Source organism: Capsicum annuum, chromosome 1, assembly GCF_002878395.1.
Source record: "Capsicum annuum cultivar UCD-10X-F1 chromosome 1, UCD10Xv1.1, whole genome shotgun sequence".
In the NCBI taxonomy this organism is placed as follows: Eukaryota; Viridiplantae; Streptophyta; class Magnoliopsida; order Solanales; family Solanaceae; genus Capsicum; species Capsicum annuum.
Window position 1 is genome coordinate 33,682,490 of NC_061111.1, and position 7,982 is coordinate 33,690,471.

Below are 7,982 nucleotides of genomic sequence, written 5' to 3' on the forward strand. Positions count from 1 at the left end.
AAATGTTTGAATCCATGCTAGCTCATATGGTTTATGTTGGTTATGAGAATCTCCCACAAAAAAAAGTATTTTAAAAACTAAGTATAAAGACTCACAGTTTGTTTAGAGCTTGTTTTATGATAAAGGTAGTCCTTTTACATTTAGCCTGCATGATTTGGAAGTATATCTAGCTTCAGTTTTACGTATTCTATAGGAGTAAAGATTTAAGAAACTAAGTATAGTGACTCACCTTATTTTTCAAATTATGCTTTGTTATTTTTTATGTACTTCGACAGTTTCAGAGTCCACAAATTACTTCTTTGAGACCAAGTTCTTCATTAATTTAGCATACCCCAGTATCTTTTGTAGAGCTTCTAACAATGGAATGTTTATCAATAGGTTGCTTAATTTTTCAAGAAACTTCTTGAACTTGGTATTGTCTTTTTCCATCTTAAGTTTTGTGGGAATGGTGGAGGAATTTTTATTGGTGGCAATGGAACAATTGGAGGTTCATTCACTTTTGTCACATCAACATCAATCACTATATTAATTTCCTCATTCTCACCCATTTCTTCAAATACCATTGGTTTCCCAACAATCTCTTTGTTGGGATTTGGAGCATCAGCACTTGGCTTTTCTAGCCACTTTTGGCACTTGTTTGTTAATCATATGACCTTTCATTGGGATTTTTATCAATCTCAACCATATCTTCACCAAGATTTCATCCACTTCTCATGACGATGGCCATAACATGAGCATCATTCTTGGGATTTACCACCATGTCACTAGGCAAACCGTCTTTTGGTGTAGCATTAAGTTGAGTTAAGATTCGTCCCAATTGCATTTCTAATGGCTTGATAGAGACTGAATGGGGTTTCACTATTAGGTTTAGTTGAGAGGTCACTTTTCATCTCCCTAACCACTTTTTTGGTCCCTTCTATGCATATTAGAATCTGAGCTAAGACATCTTCATTCTTGAATTTTTTTTCTGATCAATGTAGCTTGACTCCTTCTCCTTGGACCTACCATGAAGGGTTACATACCGGTCATAATCTCTCTTTTTCTATCCACTCCCAGTCTCTATCACGCTTCTCTAACATAGTCTCTTTCCTTCCAACCTTTATTCCTACCTTGCCTTTGATAGGTAGGGCAGGAACCCCCCAAATGGTTCGGCAAGAACCTAATCTCCTCATCAAGCTTCTCCACTTCTTTATGATCATAAGCCCTATTACTATAGGAATCAATGGCATTGACCACCTTAGGAGGATCCCCCATCACATGTTTTATAAGAAGGCCAAGTTAGGTCATCACCTTATCCATATTTTTATCCCTTTCCTCATCCTTCTACTTTTGATCTTTGCTTACAAAAGATTCCATAGGGGAATCTACAGCCACCTCAGTGTCCCTCGTATACCATCCTCTATTTTTTTATCATTTGATCTAAAAAATTCACCACAACACCATAAGATAACTTGACAAGAGAACCACCGGATGCATTATGAACCACCTTTTTATTCAATTGGTCCAATGCCCTATAGAAAATTTGAAGAAGCATTTTCTCTGAAACATCATGATTTGGGCATTGAATTAACATATCATTGAAACATTGCCAAACTTCATACAGTGGTTCTTTATTAAGTTAGAAAAAGTTGGTGATTTCATCCCTCATTTGCAATATCCGATCCAAGAATGCTTCCATGAGCTCAACCCATGAAGTGATAGATCTCACAGGAAAAGACCATAACCATAAGACCACTTCTCTCATCAAAGAGAATAGGAAAAAATTTAAATGGATTATTTCTTGAGAAATATGGGATATGTCAAGTGAAGAGAACACATCAATTACGTATTGTTTCTTGAGAAATGTGGGCTATGCCAAATGAAGAGCACACACCAATAAAATTCTTTAATTGTATATTAGAATCCTCATATGATTCACCTCAAAATAATCCTTTCATTTGAAAAAAAATAAAGAATCACACTAGTAACGTGAAACACTCCATTTCCTTCTGGCGGTGGAATACAAATAGAACTGGCTTGGCCCGCATCTCCAAGATGATCCATTTCCTCAAGCCCATCAAGAGAGTTTTCATTACTACCATGTTGGCTCATGGTATTGTGTAAGTTATTATCGTCACTTGAGAAAATATAAAAACAATAAATAATGTAAACTAAAATACTAAAACTAACCCAAGGTCACTAACAACACTAGAAAAGTAAAAACTATGTTTCACTCACCAACAACGGCGCCATTTTTGATAATGCTCAAACTTACACTCAAAATTGGGTGTAAAGCAATCATCTCCAATTTATTTACTCAACGAAGAGTCAGGGTCCAATCCATGAGAAATGAAGACATAGAGTTCAAGACCTATGAGTGTTGGTAGTTAACTAGTTGTTAACCCTTAGTGCAACATAAAATCACAAATAAATGTAAATGGGGGGTTTGATTTGATGAATTCTATAGTAAAAATGTTTTAACACTATTATGAGATTGTAATATCAAAGAATGAATGCACATAGAAAGAAGCCTTGGGGTTATGCAATCATAGATGGGAGCCATGCATAGGTCATTAACAAGTCATCCAAGTTTAGTTAAGGGTATTGGGTAGGCTATATTAAAGGGTATTGGTGCTAATATTTCAACAAAATACCAAATATCGCAAGTGAGCTTTTTCTAACACCTCACGAGTGTACCGAATTCACCAATCTATTGCCTCAATTACCATCCTTATTTCTAAGAGATGCTACTAAATAAACTAATCCAAGTTATTTTTCATAATTGTTCCTCACCCATATCCTCTCTTTCAAGAATGATATGGGTTCTAAGGTAATTGGGGTTTGTAACCCCCAATTCTCAATTAAACATGGAAAAAAAGAAAAAATCATCACAAACAACTAATTAAATAGACCAATAATCAAAACCCATGAATTAATCACCACCTAATCAAGCATAACCCCAAGAAATAAATTTAGCTACTAATGCAAATAAAGAAAATATATATACCAAAATTAGCATTAAAATTATCCATGAAAGGAAAAATAAATGTATTCCCTAAGCTTTAAATCGAACCAAGTAGCTAAAATCTCCCTCGGAAATCACTCACAAAATTGTTTTTAACTCAAAAATAGTGATCATAGCTCTCAAAAACTGAACATTGGATGCTGGAAATGTTAGGGATTATCCCTTATATGTCTTAGGATAAAACTTTGTGAAGTTTCATCACTACCTTGGTAATCTATCTTGACATTTGCTATCATAACCCTTTTGTTGCAATGTCAATATCTCCTTCTACATGGACTCTCGTGATTACAGAAAATTGACTCGCAATCGCAGCTCTTTTGCCTGCCACGACTCTATTGCAATCGAGATAGTAGCATCTAAGGATTGTATTAGAATACCACTTCAACCTTTTGTTCTGCTCAGCTCGCCTTTTCTTCTTTCCTGCTTTAACTTAGCTCATCTTTCCCTAGATTTCCCTGATAAACCATAAATACCAGAAATTAGTATATTTCATTAATGAATTAGCCTCATATTGTCAATTTAATCACAATAGTGTGCAAGAAATAAGATATAAATAAGAGGTAAATTACCACTCATCAACATTTTAGCTTTCAGTTTATTTAAGTCTTTTGATGAGTCTACTTGCACTTAGTATGCATGTTTTAAGATAATACATTGATTCAATTTTACTTATTGCATTCACCCCTACTTACTTAGTACATTATAGAAGTACTGACCACATATACATCTGTATGGCTACATTATTTCATAATTTAGGTACCAGTTGTAGCCCATACACCATAATTAGATACTTTGTAGCTTGTAGCCAAAAAGTGATGAGATCTCATGATTCGAGGAGTCGAGATAAATATATTTCTTATATTATATATTTTATTTAGTTGTATTGATTAGGAATAGTTGGGTTCATGTCCTGGCTACCTATAACCAGTATTAGTAGAGGCTTCATAGATAGTCAGTTAGAGTTTATGTATTCAGTTTCAGTTTCCTTTGTATGAATAGTGTTGTAAATGTTTTAAACAATTTTGTATTAAATTTGTTTAGCTAAAGACATGTCTTATGTTTATTAGTTACAATTTTATGTATTTATTAAGTTGCTCATGAATTATACTAGTATCATAGGTTAGCTCAGGATCAGTTATGGTTCTAAGCACCGTGTGACATCCAGGTGGTAGTCTCAAGGTGTTACAAACTTGATATCAGAACATAGATATTAAGCATCCTAGGGTATCTAGTAGAGTTTTGAGAAATGGTATGAAGACATTTGTACTTTTTTCGAGAGGATATTAGGCATTTAAGTTGTAGGGATTAGCATTTTTGGGTCTTAGGATCGAGCCTTATGACATTTCATCAGTTCCCTTGTAATTTAGTGTGACATTCATGATCATAACCCTTTTGTCATGATCGAGACATCTTCTTATGCATGGATTGTCGTGATTGTAGAGAATCGACTTGCGATCATAGCTCTTTTGATTGCCAGGACCATATTTCAATTGCAACCCTCGGATTGCAATAGCAGCATCTAGGTTCGTATCCTGGAATACCTCTTTAACCTTTTTTCCTACTCTACTCATATTTTCTTCTTTCCATCTTTGACTTTACTCATCTTTTCCTTGATTTCCTTAATAAACCACAATCATCAGAAAATTGTGTATTTCATTCAAGAATTAGCCTCATATTATCAATTTAATTGGACTTGTTTGCAATAAATAAGATATAAATTAGTGGAAAATTTCCTCTCATCAATATTTCAACTTTAAGTTTATTTCAGTCTCTTGGTGAGTCTACTTGCACTCAGAAGTTAAAATTTGTAATGGCCAGCAAGTTAAAGTTATGCATTAAAGGCCAGGAGATATGCTTCATGTTATTAGCATTCGCACTTAGAAGTGGAAGGTTATCAATATGGATTTTATTATGGGACTTTCTGTCACTAGGCATCACTATAATTTGATTTGGGTCGTAGTGGGTGGAATGACCAAGTCAGCCTAATTCTTGCTAGTTAAGATCTCATATACAATGGAAATTATGCTAAGTTGTAAGTTTATGAGTTAGTAAGACTCCGGAACAGCCTTGGTACAAAGGTGAATCTTCGTACCACTTTCCACCCTCAGACAGATGGCCAGAATTAGTGTACTATCCAAAATTTAGAAGTCATGTTTAAAGCCTATGTGATTAACTTGAAAGGGAATTGGAAAGATCATCTGGATTTAATTGAGTTTTTTTATAATAATAGTTACCACGCTAGTATGTAGATGGCTCTATTAGAGTCTTTATATGGGCATAAAAATAGATCCCTTATAGGGTGGTTTGAGGTTGGTGAGGCTAATTTAGTTAGGGCAAATTTTGTTCTTGAAACTATGGAGAAGGTTCAATCATTCGTGAGAGGTTGAAAATTGCTAAAAATTGTCAGAAATAGTATGTAGATAGTAGAGGGAGAGAACTAAAGTTTGTTGTAAGTGAAGGGGGATTTTTAATTTGTCACCCATCAAGGGAGTGATGAAGTTTGGAAAGAAAGGAAAACTCATCGCCTGGTATATTAGTCAATACAAAATCCTAAGGTGCAATGGAGATATTACTTATGAGTTGGATCTTCCATCAAAATTGGCCATTGTTCATCCAGTGTGACATCACACAAACTTCTATCTAAGTTTCTAACTATTCGTCATATTTTTAAAAGCCCAAAAGGGATTATTTTAAACCATATATAAGTGTCATGATCATTTACCTAGTGCGTCAAGTGCTTTCAATGTGAATTATAGTCATAGGAAGCATTTAGAGCAAAGTTGAGTTGAGAGCATTTGTTATCGATTGAGTTTTAGTATCCAAGCCTATAATAGTTAACTTTAAATGAGTGTAATTTCTAGAATATAAAAAGTTTTTAATATCAAAACCACCAAATAAAATAGCTTCGAGTCTTCTTTCGAACTCATCTTATTTTACCTTAATCCAATATCAGATTAAAAGTTATGTTTATTTTATATGAAGATGTCTATCTAGCAGAGATTGATGACCTGAGCTGATTAGCCTTCAACTAGTTGACCCTTAACTTAAGTTACCAACCTTAACCAATAAATCTCAAAATTGGATAGATATTGACAACAATAGTTGATGACACGTTAACAAGTTGACTAGCCATCAATTGAAGTCATCAACTGAGAAATTTCAGCAATTTTTATCGGTTTCCTTAGGGGTGGTTTGGTCTTTTCTGTACCTCAAAACACTATCCCATAACTTAAGTTTTCCTTTAAGGCTCAACTCAGCTTCTAAGGCTCCAAACTTTAGTTTTTCCTTAAGAAACAGAGAAGTTTAGGTATGTGGGGTTTGAACAAGGATTGTCTTTTGTCCTTATGCCCAAAAGCTTAGTTTTTACATGAATTTATGAATTTGATGATTAGGGTTCAAACGTACTTTTCATGCTTTTGAAATTATGATGCTTTCTTATGACTTAAACTTCATTTATTACAAGAATTAGTATTTACATGATTGATATTATGATGCTCACATGATTGATATTATGAATTGAGTTTTAGCATTTTGACATGAAATTCCATGAGTTGGTAAATACACATGATTTTAGCATGATTTACTAAGTTTATAAGCGATTCAGACTTACTATTTCATATTACATTCTACCATAACATAATTATGATCTCAGTTTTGATCTTATGATCTCATACCTGATATGAAATTCACATATTTACTCATGAGCACGATTTAGCAACAAAAGCATGATTGATTTTCCAACTTATAAACCTATATGCTTACTTTATGGTGAATTTTATATATTATGAGCACTAATATATTTGGAAGTAGTATTTAGCATGGAGGGAAGGTGGGTTTACCATACCCAAATTTTCAAAAACTGCGTACCACCATAGGTAAAAGGGTCCTCGCCAGAGAGTGTCTCTTATTCCAAATAAGCTTAGTTTAGTGAGCACTCCAGTTCAGGTTCTATACCGATGGAAAGGTATGGATCAACCCTCTTCAATGTGGGTCGAATGTTGGAATTCATGCTAGCTCATATGATTTATGTCGGTTATAAGAATCTCCCACATAAAATATAATTTTTGAAACTTAGTGTAATGATTCACTACTTTATTAGATAATGCTTTATGATTTATGCCTTATGATATGTTAGCTTTCAGTTTTATTCATGAACATGGCGAATCTATCTGCACTTACCATATATGATTCTAAGATTATTATTTTTACTAGTTTGTACTTATTGCATTCACCCCTATATACTCAATACATTCCAGAAGTACTAACTACATATACGTCTGTATGGCTATATTGTTTTATAATTTAGGTATCACTTGTAGCTTATAGATTCAAGATTAGGTAGTTTGGAGCTCCCAGCCAGCAAGTGATGAGTTCTCTTTATTCAAAGACTCGATTTAGCTATAGTTCTTGTATTTTTTTTATTCAGTCATATTGATTAGGGATAACTGGGGGTCATGTCCCGGCTACCTTCAATCAGTACTAGTAGAGACTTCATAAGTAGTCAGTCAGAGTTGATGTATCTATTGTTAGTTTCTTTTTGTATAACTAGTGCTGTAAATGTTTCAAATAGTATTATATTGAACAATTTTAGCTAATGACATTGCTTTTTCTTAGTATTTCTCTTTTCCTGTACTTTATTCAGTTGCTCATGAATTATGACAATATCATGGTCTAGCTTGGTATAACTTATAGTTCTAAGAATAATGTAACGTCCAGGGGATAGTCTGGGTGTTACCAACATGGTATCAGAGTATAGAGTTCAAGTGTCCTAGGGAGTTTATGACACAACCCAAAGTGAGGTCTTCTCGTAATTGGCATCTCAAGTCCAACCAGGACAGGGGACCCCCTCCCCCCAATACCTAACCCAACCATCCAAATGCATATCCTAACTCGGATAAATTCTGAACATATAAGAAGATAGCGTATCTATACCAATCTAGACTCTAGGATAGGTCTATGACTATGCCCAACCCAAACG

The 7,982-nt window shown here is 34.2% G+C and overlaps 1 non-coding gene across 1 annotated transcript; it reads left to right on the top strand.

Annotated features, from left to right (window-relative positions):
* The first annotated feature begins 1,544 nt into the window (after positions 1–1,544).
* On the top strand, positions 1,545–1,650 carry LOC124892082. Its single transcript, XR_007050063.1, has one exon. It is a non-coding gene; the product is annotated as a small nucleolar RNA R71 (small nucleolar RNA).
* The last annotated feature ends 6,332 nt before the right edge of the window (positions 1,651–7,982 follow it).